Below are 14,874 nucleotides of genomic sequence, written 5' to 3'. Positions count from 1 at the left end.
TGGTACGAATGCAGGCAGGTGGGACTAAGGGGAAAAAAATTTGTTCGGCATGGACTTGTAGGGCCGAGATGGCCTGTTTCCGTGCTGTAATTGTTATATGGTTATATGGTTATATGGTTAATACTTGGAGATAGATACTGGGCAAAAATACCCTGCAGGTTCAGAGAACCAGGGCACTGTCCAGCGTGAAGTTACAATTTGAGGACATTATCAAGATGATCATACCAGTACCAGAAGAGAAAGGCTAATGGGCACCTTGCTGTAAACAACTGCACAATGACATCTGCTTCTCCAAGTTCACCTGGTAATCTATATTCATCAATTGTTGCACATTTATATAGCCACACTCAGGATGCTGACCAATAAACACCAGGCAGGTCACAGGTGAGATTCTGGTCCATGTTCATTGTACCCAAGTTTGTTTCCAAGAGGTATGGGTAGAATTCTGTACAGAGTACTATATGTTGAGAATCATTGCATAAACATCAGAAGAAGAATCAGAATCAAACACAAAAGTTCAAACACAATTGCGTTTCTGCAATCATCATCAAACAAAAAAAATCCCCACACAATTAACACAATTCCACACAAAACATCCATCACAGTGAATCCCCAAACACCTCCTCACTGTGATGGAAGGCAAAGTATTATAGTTTCCCTGTTCTCTGGGCCCATTCCTCTCCCGCAGTTAAGCAGCCAAACCGCTGCATTGAGCTGATCGAGACAAAAAAAAAGACAGACGGACTGCAGAGGCAGCTGCCTACAGGCGCTGCCATCTTGTACTGCATCAAATCACCCTACAGCTACCATGAAACACATAGCCTGCAGAAAATAAATATCTTCAGGAGAGGTGTGAATATTACCCCCCGAGAATTGATACCTTCTGAAGAGGAGGGGCCAGTACATCAGTGAGAACCACTGCCTTCAGGAGAAAAGAGTCATCATCTTCTGAAGATAAAGTATGAATCCCAATGAAAGTTAGAAATACATGGAAGTTGCTTTTTCCAAGTGAGAGCGAGACACTTCAGGAGACCGGCACACTGAGGGAGCATATGATCCACTGAGGGTTGGCAAATTACATAGAAACATCGAAACATAGCCCCTGGTTCTGGACTCACCCAACATTGGTAATATCTTTCCTGCATCTAGCTTGTCCAGTCCTTTTATAATACTAAATGTTTCCATAAGATCCCCTCCAATACTTCTAAACTCCAGTGAATACAAGCCTAGTCTTTTCAATCTTTCCTCATACGACAGTCCCGCCATCCCAGGGATCAATCTCGTGAACCTACGCTGCACTGCCTCAATCACAAGGATGTCCTTCCTCAAATTTATACCAAAACTGCACACAATACTCCAGATATGGTCTCACCAGAGCCCTATACAACTGCAGAAGAACCTCTTTACTCCTACACTGAAATCCTCTTGTTATGAAGGCCAAAATTCCATTAGCTTTCTTCATTGCCTGCTGTACCTGTAAGCCAACTTTCAGTGAACGGTGTACAAGGACACCCAGGTCTCGCTGTACCTCCCCCTTACCTAACCTAACCTCATTGGGATAATAATCTGCCCCCTTATTTTTGCCGCCAAAGTGGATAACCTCACATTTATCTATATTATACTGCATCTGCCACGCATCTGCCCACTCACTCAACCTGCCCAGGTCACCCTGCAACCTCCTAACATCCTCTTGACAGTTCACACTGCCACCCAGCTTTGTGTCATCCGTAAACTTGCTAGTGTTGCTCCTAATTCCCTCTTCCAAATCATTAATATATATGGTAAATAGTTGCAGCCCCAACACCGAGCCTTGCGGCACTCCACTCACCACTGCCTGCATTTCTGAAAAGGACCCGTTCACTCCTACTCTTTGCTTCCTGTCTGCCAACCAATTATCAATCCACGTCAACACCCTACCCCCAATACCATGTGCTCTAATTTTAGTCACCAGTCTCCCGTGCGGGACCTTATCAAAGGCTTTCTGAAAGTCTAGATACACTACATCCACTGGCACCCCTTCATCCATTTTACTTGTCACATCCTCAGAAAATTCCAGAAGATTAGTCAAGCATGATTTCCCTTTCATAAATCCATGTTGACTTGGACTAATCCTTTTACTACTATCCAAATGCCCCATTATTACCTCTTTAATAATTGACTCCAGCATCTTTCCCACCATCGAAGTCGGGCTAACTGGTCTGTAATTCTCCATTTTCTCTCTCGCTCCTTTCTTGACAAGTTGTATAACATTAGCTATCCTCCAATCCACAGGAACTGATCCTGAATCTATTGAACATTGGAAAATGATCACCAATGCGTCCACTATTTCTAGAGCCACCTCCCTGAAGATCCTGGGATGCAGACCATCAGGCCCAGGGGATTTATCATCCTTCAGTCCCATTAGCCTACCCAATACTATTTCTCGCCCAATGAAAATTTCTTTCAGTTCCTCTACCCCCTTAGATCCTCTGTCCTCCAGTACATCTGGGAGATTGTTTGTGTCTTCCTTAGTGAAGACAGATCCGAAGTACCTATTCAACTCTTCTGCCATTTCCTTGTTGCCCATAATAATTTCACCCGTGTCTGCCTTCAAGGGACCCACATTTGACTTTGCTACTCTTTTTCCCTTAACATATCTAAAGAAGCTTTTACTGTCCTTCTTTATATTCCTGGCCAGCTTCCCCTCGTACTTCATCTTTTCAGCCCGTATTGCCCGTTTTGTTTCCTTCTGTTGTCCTATGAAAGTTTCCCAATCCTCTGGCTTCCGGCTACTCTTTGCTGTGTTATACATCTTTTCTTTTAGTTTTATTCTATCCCTAACTTCTCTTGTCAGCCACAGTTGCCTCCTACTCCCCTTAGAATCTTTCTTCCTTTTTGGAATGAAATGATCCTGCGTCTTCCGGATTATGCCCAGAAATTCCTGCCATTGCTGTTCCACCATCATTCCTGCTAGGATCCCTTTCCAGTCTACCTTGGCCAGCTCCCCTCTCATGCCTTCATAGTCCCCTTTGTTCAACTGCATCACTGACACTTCCGATTTAACCTTCTCCTTCTCAAATTGCAGATTAAAACTAATCATATTATGATCACTACCTCCAAGCGGTTCCTTTACCTCGAGTTCTCTTATCATATCTGGTTCATTGGACAACACTAAATCCAGAATTGCCTTTTCTCTGGTCGGCTCCATTACAAGCTGCTCTAAGAATCCATCTCGGAGGCATTCTACAAACTCTCTTTCTTGGGGTCCTGAACCAACCTGATTTTCCCAGTCTACCTGCATATTGAAATCCCCCATCACCACAGTGGCATTACCTTTGTTACATGCCAGTTTTAACTCCTGCTGCAACTTACACCCTACATCCGGGCTACTATTTGGGGGTCTGTAGATAACACCAATTAGAGTCTTCGTGCCTTTACAATTCCTCAACTCAATCCACAGTGACTCTACCTCGTCAGTCCCTATGTCTCCCCTCACAAGGGACTGAATTCCATCCCTCACGAGCAGAGCTACCCCCCCTCCACTGCCCACCTGCCTGTCCTTTCTATACGATGTATAACCCTGAATATTAAGTTCCCAGGCCCGATCCTCCTGCAGCCACGTCTCAGTAATCCCCACAATGTCATATCTACCAACCTCTAACTGAGCCTCAACCTCATCTACTTTACTTCTTATACTTCGCGCATTCATATACAATACTTTTAATTCCTTACGCATCTCACCTTTCACATCGATCCCTATTACACTTGGCCATACTCTCCTATCCCTTTGTGAGGTCCCTTTCCCGTTAATTCTGGGGTCATTAACCATCCCTTTGCTCTCTTTCCCTTTAACTCCGTCCTGGACTATCCCATTTGACACCCCACCCCCCTTATTCTGGACAGAGGTTTACTCCTCTGCATGTCAACATGGTCAGAAGAGGAATAATGAAATGGGGGCTGCTGGACACACACACACCATCTCTTGAGAAACCATCAGAGGCATATTGTACAGAAATAATTGGCCAGAGTCATCAAATGAAATGAAATAAAGTAGAAACATAGAAACATAGAAAAATAGAAACATAGAAAATCAGGTGCAGGAGTAGGCTATTCGGCCCTTCGATATGATCATGGCTGATCATCCAATTCAGTATCCTGTACCTGCCTTCTCTCCATACCCCCTGATCCCTTTAGCCACAAGGGCCACATCTAATTCCCTCTTAAATATAGCCAATGAACTGGCCTCAACTACCTTCTGTGGCAGAGAATTCCACAGATTCACCACTCTCTGTGTGAAAAATGTTTTTCTCATCTCGGTCCTAAAAGATTTCCCCTTTATCCTTAAACTGTGACCCCTAGATCTGGACTTCCCCAACATCGGGAACAATCTTCCTGCATCTAGCCTGTCCAACCCCTTAAGAATTTTGTAAGTTTCTATAAGATCCCCTCTCAATCTCCTAAATTCTAGCGAGTACAAGCCGAGTCTATCCAGTCTTTCTTCATATGAAAGTCCTGACATCCCAGGAATCAGTCTGGTGAACCTTCTCTGTACGCCCTCTATGGCAAGAATGTCTTTCCTCAGATTAGGAGACCAAAACTGTACGCAATACTCCAGGTGTGGTCTCACCAAAACCTTGTACTGCAGAACTGCCTCCCTGCTCCTATACTCAAATCCTTTTCCCAAGTAAATCCATGTAAAGTTGGACATATTCACTGAAGGTTATCGATGGCATTGATGGTGCTGGCCATGGTCCACATTTACATCTCTACCCCACCCACACTCTCACTCACTCCATCCCCCTTTCCAGAATGGGGTTTGATGTCTCGGCATGCCCATCAGCAAGTACATCAAATCCCATACAACAGGAAACAACAGGAGTGGATGACTAACAATTCATTCCAACTGACTTAGAAAAGCTGTGATTAAAATACATTAGAAGGGCACACTGAGAACACTAGAACACCAGCATCTGCAGTTCCTTCTTAAACTGCTAATTTAATCGTCTTGGTCCATTTCACAAAGAATGTTATGTACCTGGCACACCTATTTCGATCCCCAAAGATAGCAACAGGATATTTTCTGCGCATAAAATGCAAATTAGGAATCCTTCCTAATACTTCATACAGAGAGTGGTGAATCTGTGGAACTCTCTGCCACAGAGGGTAGTTGAGGCCAGTTCATTGGCTATATTTAAGAGGGAGTTAGATGTGGCCCTTGTGGCTAAGGGGATCAGGGGGTATGGAGAGAAGGCAGGTATGGGATACTGAGTTGGATGATCAGCCATGATCATATTGAATGGCAGTGCAGGCTCGAAGGGCCGAATGGCCTATTCCTGCACCTATTTTCTATGTTGTTTCCTTCTGTAGCTGAAATGCCAGACACATTTGTTGCCCAGGATTCTTCCCTAAATTGGTCAAAAGCAGGACACTGATAGCCTTGATAAGCTCTGCGTAACATGTTTAGTTTAGACTGACCAAACTAATCAATCCTCAGTAAACACTGCTTGAAACAGCCATAAGCAGAGGTATGTGTAAGCATTTCTCTGGCCTTATTACCAGAGCCAGGGACCTCTGTTTGATTCTTCCATATTACTCTATTCTCCTCTCCACCTCAGCCAGGATGTAATGGTCCTGAATCTGATCCCTTCAGAGAACTAGCAGCAGGAGATCTGGCCAATGATCCAGAGCCATGGTTTGAGTCTCACCATGTAGGGAATTTAAAATTAAAGCATTGAAATAAATCGAGAATATTTAGAAAAAGGCAGTTTCAATATTAATAGTAATCTTGAAACGATTGGATTGCCCTCGAAATCCATTTACTTCACTAATTTCCTTCAAGGAATTAAATCTGCCATATTTACCTTGTGGCTCCAGATCCACACTGGCCGACTTTTAAATACGTCTCAACATAGGGATAATTTGGGATGGACATCAAAAGCTGGCATTGCCTGCGGCATCTGTGTCCCATGATGTATTGGTCCTGAACCTGATCCCTTCAGGGAACTAGCAGCAGGGGATCCAGAGTCTCACATGATGAAACAACCTACAACCTGTTTCCAGCCCAAACCGGTTCTTTCTCAAAACATAGCTTGAGAGTGTCTTCTAGTTCCTGCTCAATTTTCCCTCAATGACCGGATCCAGACATGGATACTCTGCCACTTCCTGTTGGGAGAACACCCACTCCTTTTAAAATCGGACACTTCCTTTTCCTGCTTTGGGCAAAATGACATTATTGAACCGGATCCCTGTACAGCAGCGATGACTGCATTCGGTTTCAATTGAACGTAATACTAATTAATTTGTATGTGGACCATCTTTCTCCCACAGAAGCTGGAGGAAAGATAGATGCTGATACACAAACGCTTACACAATAAAAGTCATCTCACTACCCAATAGGAGGCTCTACTGGAAGCAGCATCCCGTGGAAATCTTAATTAAGTTCACAAGATCAACTGAAGCATGAAATGAGTTTCAATTGACCTCTAAACATGGGAGAGGAAAGGTTTGACAGTGTTCCACATCCCATCACAATACATTGAGATCTACATATAGATTATTAATAACACACACCTCCACACATTGCAGTTATTGGCCTCTCCTTCCTCTCAAATCTCTCACTGAACCTCACGGACACCTTTCACTGTGTCCTCCACAAATGACCAATCCCAATTGACATTGCTTCCCATTCCTTCATCTGATCCCTCCCTCCCTCCCCAGGCCCATCTATTTTATCTCCTCTGATTTGCTACATACAGTTCCAACATTTCAAAAATCTTTCAATGTGAAATGCTTACCATTTGAGCTCCATTTCTGAATCAGAGACTCCTTCTTATTCCACCCTCATCAGACAATGATCAGTAACAAGTGGAACTCATTCATTTCCAATGTAACCCCTTCCTTACCTGTCTTGGGCAGTGCGTTGCCAGACACAGTGACACTCTGGGTATGGGGTTCGGAGATGGATACCGGTGGAACCTTCAACCGTCTTTGGAATGTTTGATGTTACCAATCATTGTATAGTTACCTTGCTTCTCCGTGGATTGTCACCTTGTTGTGCTGGAGAAGCTTGTGTGGTCCTAGCATCCTGAGAGCGATGCCGTCTGGAGCTATGCTCCTGGTCGGGCCACCCATGGCAGTAAGGTCAAGTGGGAGGTCTCTGACAAAGAGCAATCCAACCAAGACCTCAACGGTGGAACGATGGCTGACTTTAGTGGAGCATCGCAACGGCTGGGAAGGCGGATGAAGGCTGCAGCAGAAAAGGGTCTCCAGTCGTCTTGGACTCCATGCCACTGGATCCTGACCCAGATCTGTCAAGGGCCGTGGGGTGGCTGTCTGTGCACCAGCCTCCCCACGTTAAACAAAGTCACGCACAGGCGTCCTCCATATAGCACCCTGGAGGGGTGAAGGAAAACACCAAATGCAAACCTCCACTGCCTTGTGGCTATTACCTTATTCAGGAAAGGTGAAGACTGGGTCTGGCGGAATACGCGGAGGAGCCCAGCATTTGGCGGTCCAACAGGTTGGAAGGTGGACCGAGAAAAGCGTCGTGGAGCGCAACTAGGGCCCAATGTTCACGTAAAACACTGGTGGCCATCCACTGCATCCTGACCTATCGCCAGCCACATTGACTATGTCCCAAATAAGAGATTAGTATACAAACTTAAAGCACACGTTATTGGGGGTTCAGCATTGATGTGGATAGAGAACTGGCTGGCAAACAGGAAGCAAAGAGTAGGAGTAAACGGATCCTTTTCACAATGGCATGCAGTGACTAGTGGGGTACCGCAAGGCTCAGTGCTGGGACCCCAGCTATTTACAATATATACAGTGGCTTGCAAAAGTATTCATACCCCTTGAACTTTTCCACATTTTGTCACGTTACAACCACAAACGTAAATGTATTTTATTGGGATTTTATGTGATAGACCAACACAAAGTGGCGCATAATTGTGAAGTGGAAGGAAAATGATACACGGTTTTCAAATTTTTTTACAAATAAAAAACTGAAAATGTGGCGTGCAAATGTATTCAGCCCCTTTACTCTGATACCCCTAAATAAAATCCAGTGCAACCAATTGCCTTCAGAAGTCACCTAATTAGTAAATAGAGTCCACTTGTGTGTAACCTAATCTCAGTATAAATACAGCTGTTCTGTGAAGGCCTCAGAGGTTTGTTAGAGAACATTAGTGAACAAACAGCATCATGAAGCCCAAGGAACACACCAGACAGGTCAGGGATAAAGTTGTGGAGAAGTTTAAAGCAGGGTTAGGTTATAAAAAAATATCCCAAGCTTTGAACATCTCATGGAGCACTGTTCAATCCATCATCCGAAAATGGAACGAGTATGGCACAACTGCAAACCTACCAAGACATGGCCGTCCACCTAAACTGACAGGCCGGGCAAGGAGAGCATTGATCAGAGAAGCAGCCAAGAGGCCCATGGTAACTCTGGAGGAGCTGCAGAGATCCACAGCTCAGGTGGGAGAATCTGTCCACAGGACAACTATTAGTCATGCACTCCACAAATCGGGCCTTTATGGAAGAGTGGCAAGAAGAAAGCCATTGTTGAAAAAAAGCCATAAGAAGTCCCGTTTGCAGTTTGCCACAAGCCATGTGGGGGACACAGCAAACATGTGGCGGAAGGTGCTCTGGTCAGATGAGACCAAAATTGAAGTTTTTGGCCTAAATGCAAAATGCTATGTGTGGTGGAAAACTAACACTGCACATCACCCTGAACACACCATCCCCACTGTGAAACATGGTGGTGGCAGCATCATGCTGTGGGGATGATGATTTTCTTCAGCAGGGACAGGGAAGCTGGTCAGAGTTGATGGGAAGATGGATGGAGCCAAATACAGGGCAATCTTGGAAGAAAACCTGTTAGAGTCTGCAAAAGACTTGAGACTGGGGTGGAGGTTCACCTTCCAGCAGGACAACGACCCTAAACATACAGCCAGAGCTACAATGGAATGGTTTAGATCAAAGCATATTCATGTGTTAGAATGGCCCAGTCAAAGTCCAGACCTAAATCCAATTGAGAATCTCTGGCAAGACTTGAAAATTGCTGTTCACAGACGCTCTCCATCCAATCTGACTGAGCTTGAGCTATTTTGCAAAGAAGAATGGGCAAAAATGTCAGTCACTAGATGTGCAAAGCTGGTAGAGACATACCCCAAAAGACTTGCAGCTGTAATCGCAGCGAAAGGTGGTTCTACAAAGTATTGACTCAGGGGGGCTGAATACTTTTGCACGCCACACTTTTCAGTTTTTTATTTGTAAAAAAATTTGAAAACTATGTATCATTTTCCTTTCACTTCACAATTATGCACCACTTTGTGTTGGTCTATCACATAAAATCCCAAAATACATTTACGTTTGTGGTTCTAACGTGACAAAATGAGGAAAAGTTCAAGGGGTATGAATACTTTTGCAAGCCACTGCATTAATGATTTGGACGAAGGAATTGAATGCAACATCTCCAAGTTTGCGGATGACACGAAGCTGGGGGGCAGTGTTAGCTGTGAGGAGGATGCTGGGTGAGTGGGCAAATGCATGGCAGATGCAGTATAATGTGGATAAATGTGAGGTTATCCACTTTGGTGGCAAAAACAGGAAAGCAGACTATTATCTGAATGGTGGCCGATTATGAAAAGGGGAGATGCAACGAGACCTGGGTGTCATGGTACACCAGTCATTGAAAGTAGGCATGCAGGTGCAGCAGGCAGTGAAGAAAGAGAATGGTATGTTAGCATTCATAGCAAAAGGATTTGAGTATAGGAGCAGGGAGGTTCTACTGCAGTTGTACAGGGCCTTGGTGAGACCACACCTGGAGTATTGCGTACAGTTTTGGTCTCCTAATCTGAGGAAAGACATTCTTGCCATAGAGGTAGTACAGAGAAGGTTCACCAGACTGATTCCTGGGATGGCAGGACTTTCATATGAAGAAAGACTGGATAGACTCGGCTTGTACTCCATATAACCATATAACCATATAACAATGACAGCACGGAAACAGGCCATCTCGGCCCTACAAGTCCGTGCCGAACAAATTTTTTTCCCCTTAGTCCCACCTGCCTGCACTCATACCATAACCCTCCATTCCCTTCTCATCCATATGCCTATCCAATTTATTTTTAAATGATACCAATGAACCTGCCTCCACCACTGGGAGCTCATTCCACACCGCTACCACTCTCTGAGTAAAGAAGTTCCACCTCATATTACCCCTAAACTTCTGTCCCTTAATTCTGAAATCATGTCCTCTTGTTTGAATCTTCCCTATTCTCAAAGGGAAAAGCTTGTCCACATCAACTCTGTCTATCCCTCTCATCATTTTAAAGACCTCTATCAGGTCCCCCCTTAACCTTCTGCGCTCCAGAGAATAAAGACCTAACTTATTCAACCTTTCTCTGTAACTTAGTTGTTGAAACCCAGGCAACATGCTAGTAAATCTCCTCTGTACTCTCTCTATTTTGTTGACATCCTTTCTATAATTGGGCGACCAAAATTGTACACCATACTCCAGATTTGGTCTCACCAATGCCTTGTACAATTTTAACATTACATCCCAGCTTCTATACTCAATGCTCTGATTTATAAAGGCTAGCATACCAAAAGCTTTCTTTACCACCCTATCTATATGAGATTCCACCTTCAAGGAACTATGCACTGTTATACCCAGATCCCTCTGTTCAACTGTATTCTTCAATTCCCTACCATTTACCATGTACGTCCTATTTTGATTTGTCCTGCCAAGGTGTAGCACCTCACATTTATCAGCATTAAACTCCATCTGCCATCTTTCAGCCCATTTTTCCAAATGGCCTAAATCACTCTGTAGACTTTGGAAATCCTTTTCATTATCCACAACACCCCCTATCTTGGTATCATCTGCATACTTACTAATCCAATTTACCACACCTTCATCCAGATAATTGATGTACATGACAAACAACAAAGGACCCAACACAGATCCCTGAGGCACCCCACTAGTCACCTGCCTCCAACCCGATAAACAGCCATCCACCATTACCCTCTGGCTTCTCCCATTCAGCCACTGTTGAATCCATCTTGCTATTCCTGCATTTATACCCAACAGTTGAACCTTCTTAACCAACCTTCCATGAGGAACCTTGTCAAAGGCCTTACTAAAGTCCATATAGACAACATCCACTGCTTTACCCTCGTCAATTTCCCTAGTAACCTCTTCAAAAAATTCAAGAAGATTAGTCAAACATGACCTTCCAGGCACAAATCCATGTTGACTGTTCCTAATCAGACCCTGTTTATCTAGATGCTTATCTATATTATCTCTAAGTATCTTTTCCATTAATTTGCCCACCACTGAAGTCAAACTAGCAGGTCTATAATTGCTAGGTTTACTCTTAGATCCCTTTTTAAACAATGGAACAACATGCGCAGTACGCCAATCCTCGGGGACTATTCCCGTTTCTAAAGAGATTTGAAATATTTCTGTCATAGCCCCGGCTATTTCTACACTAACTTCCCTCAATGTCCTAGGGAATATCCTGTCAGGACCTGGAGACTTATCCACTTTTATATTTTTCAAAAGTGTCAGTACTTCTTTTACTTTGAACCTCATAGTATCCATAGCTACTCTACTAGTTTCCCTTACCTCACATAATTCAATATCCTTCTCCTTGGTGAATACCGAAGAAAAAAAATTGTTCAATATCTCCCCCATCTCTTTTGGCTCTGCAGATAGCTGTCCACTCTGTCTCTCCAATGGACCAATTTTATCCCTCCTTATCCTTTTGCTATTAATATAGCTGTAGAAACCCTTTGGATTGACTTTCACCTTACTTGCCAAAGCAACCTCATGTCTTCTTTTAGCTTTTCTAATTTCTTTCTTAAGATTCTTTTTACATTCCTTATACTCCTCAAGCACCTCATTTACTTCATGCTGCCTATAATTATTGTAGATCTCCCTCTTTTTTCGAACAAGATGTCCAATTTCCCTTGAAAACCAGGGCTCTTTCCAATTTTTACTGTTTCCTTTCAACCGAACAGGAACATAAAGATTCTGTACTCTTAAAATTTCCCCTTTAAATGTCCTCCATTTCTCTTCTACATCTTTCCCATAAAACAAAATGTCCCAGTTCACTCCTTTTAAATCATCTCGCATCGCATCAAAGTTAGCCTTTCTCCAATCAAAAATCTAATTCCTAGGTCCAGTTCTGACCCTCTCCATAATTATATTGAAACTAATGGTATTGTGATCACTGGACCCGAAGTGCTCCCCAACGCATACCTCCGCCACCTGTCCAGTCTCATTTCCTAACAGGAGGTCCAGCACTGCCCCTCCTCTAGTAGGTTCCTCTATGTATTGCTGCAAAAAACTATCCTGCACACATTTTACAAACTCCAACCCATCCAGCCCATTTACAGAATGTGTTTCCCAGTCTATGTGCGGAAAGTTGAAATCTCCCACAATCACTACCTTGTGCTTACTACTAATCTCTGCTATCTCCTTACATATTTGCTCTTCCAATTCTCGTTCCCCGTTTGGCGGTCTATAATACACCCCTATAAGTGTTGCTACACCTTTCCCACTTCTCAATTCCACCCAAATAGCCTCCCTAGATGAGCCCTCCAATCTATCCTGCCAAAGCACTGCTGTAATATCTTCCCTGACTAGCAATGCAACACCTCCACCTCTTGCCCCTCCAATTCTATCACACCTGAAGCAACGAAATCCTGGAATATTTAGTTTCCAATCACAGCCCTCCTGCAACCACGTTTCACTGATCGCCACATCATCATACTTCCAGGTGTCTATCCAGACTCTAAGCTCATCCACCTTTCTTACAATGCTCCTAGCATTAAAATATGCACATTTAAGAAAACCCCCGTCTCTTATTCTCTGTTTATTTCCTTTTTTTTCTTTCTCCTCTTGTGTCCGAGTGCTTCCCATTTCTGCTTCCTGCCTCCCATTCTGTCTACTACCTTTCGCTATTTGAGTCCCTCGCCCCAACCATTCTAGTTTAAAGTCTCCCCAGCTGCCTTTGCAAATTTCCCCGCTAGGATATTGGTCCCCCTCGGGTTCAAGTGCAACCCATCCTTTCTGTACAGGTCCCACCTTCCCCAAAAGAAGTCCCAATGATCCAGGAACTTGAATCCCTGCCCTCTGCACCAGTCTTTCAGCCACGCATTTATCCTCCACCTCGCTCCATTCCTACTCTCACTGTCGCGTGGCACAGGCAGTAATCCTGAGATTGTTACCTTTTTGGTCCTTTTTTGTTAACTCTCCTCCCAACTCCCTAAATCCTCCCTTCAGGACCTCTTCCCTTTTTTTTCCTATGTCATTGGTACCTATATGTACCACGACCTCAGGCTCCTCTCCCTCTGATTTAAGGATATCTTGGATGCGTTGAGACACGTCCGAGACCTTGGCACCAGGGAGGCAGACCACCATCCTGGTCTCCCGACTGCGTCCACAGAATCGCCTATCCGACCCCCTAACAATAGAGTCCCCAATTACTATTGCCCTCTTTTTTTCCCTAGCTTTTGGAGCAACAGGGCCGGTCTCTGTGGTGGAGGCCCGTCCGCTGTCACTACCCCCGGGTAGGCTGTCACCCCCATCCGTACTCAAACAGGAGTACTTATTTGCGAGGTGTACCGACATTGGAGTACTCACTCGTTCCTGCCTCTGCCCCTTGCCCTTCCTTAACGTGACCCACATGTCCCTCTCCCGTGGTTTTGGAGTGACCACCTCTCTATAACTCCCCTCTATGACCTCCTCACTCTCCCTGATCAGAGCGAGGTCATCGAGCTGCTGCTCCAGGATCCTAATACGGTCCCTTAGGAGCCCGATCTCACTGCACCTGGTGCAGATGTGGATGTCTGGAGGGCCATCTGACACCATGACCTCCCACATCTGACATCCAGAACAGTACACTGCTCTGACTGTCATTCTCCCGCCTTACCCTGGATCTGATACCAGTATAACACAATAGAAACTGCTGGGAGAAATCAGCAGGTATCTGACTCACAACAGCTGCTCCCTCGTGACCTTTAAACTGTACCTTTAATATATAAACAAAAAGCACTGTACCTTTAGCTCACTGTACCTTTACTAAAGCACTGTACATTTAACCAGAAAGCACAAATGCTAACCTGATGTTGCACCCAATCAGCTGCTTCCTTTAGTCTGCTTCCACCAATCAGCGGCTTCCACCAGAACCCTCACTATGGAGTGTGGAACGTTACGGATTTTGGTAAAAGCCCTGACCCTCCTCCACTGCTCTCCAACGGTCCTGCGCCTCTGTGAAAACAAGCTAGAATTTAAAAGATTGAGGGGGGATCTTATTGAAACGTACAAAATTCTTAAGGGGTTGGACAGGCTAGATGCAGGAAGATTGTTGGGGAAGTCCAGAACAAGGGGTCACAATTTAAGGATAAGGGGGAAATCTTTTAGGACCGAGATGAGAAAAAAATTTCTGTGGAATTCTCTGCCACAGAAGGTAGTTGAGGCCAGTTCATTGGCTATATTTAAGAGGGAGTTAGATGTGGCCCTTGTGGCTAAAGGGATCAGGGGGTATGGAGAGAAGGCAGGTACAGGATACTGAGTTGGATGAACAGCCATGATCATATCAAAGGGCCGAATGGCCTACTCCTGCACCTGATTTCTATGTTTCTATGTCTATGTTTCTATGTCTTGCCACTGGACCCAGATAGGCGGGGACAAGAGAGTGAGGCTGACAAATTGTACAACTCTGCCTCACTTTAATCCAAGTCAAGTGCAAGTCCTGCCTTCAGGACCCGTACCACCCAGGATCACCACGGGAGCGCGCGCAACTGGGAGGAAGCGAATCGCAGAAGTTCGGAGGAAACGCAACCACTCGAGCCACTTCAACTTCTACTACAGCGCCCGCA

The 14,874-nt window shown here is 44.6% G+C and overlaps 1 protein-coding gene across 1 annotated transcript in view; it reads right to left on the bottom strand.

Annotated features, from left to right (window-relative positions):
* Positions 1-14,256, bottom strand: part of LOC129705983 (gastrula zinc finger protein XlCGF17.1-like) — a 33,049-nt gene extending 18,793 nt beyond the window's left edge. Inside the window, exon 1 of the mRNA XM_055649958.1 lies at positions 14,116-14,256. The gene's annotated coding sequence lies outside the window, so the exon portion shown is untranslated. The remainder of the gene's footprint in view (positions 1-14,115) is intronic.
* Between the last annotated feature and the right edge of the window lie 618 nt (positions 14,257-14,874).

Source organism: Leucoraja erinacea, chromosome 18 (assembly GCF_028641065.1).
Source record: "Leucoraja erinacea ecotype New England chromosome 18, Leri_hhj_1, whole genome shotgun sequence".
Lineage (NCBI taxonomy): Eukaryota > Metazoa > Chordata > Chondrichthyes > Rajiformes > Rajidae > Leucoraja > Leucoraja erinaceus.
Note: the sequence above shows the minus strand (reverse complement) of the source record. Positions and strands in the feature narration are given on the sequence as shown.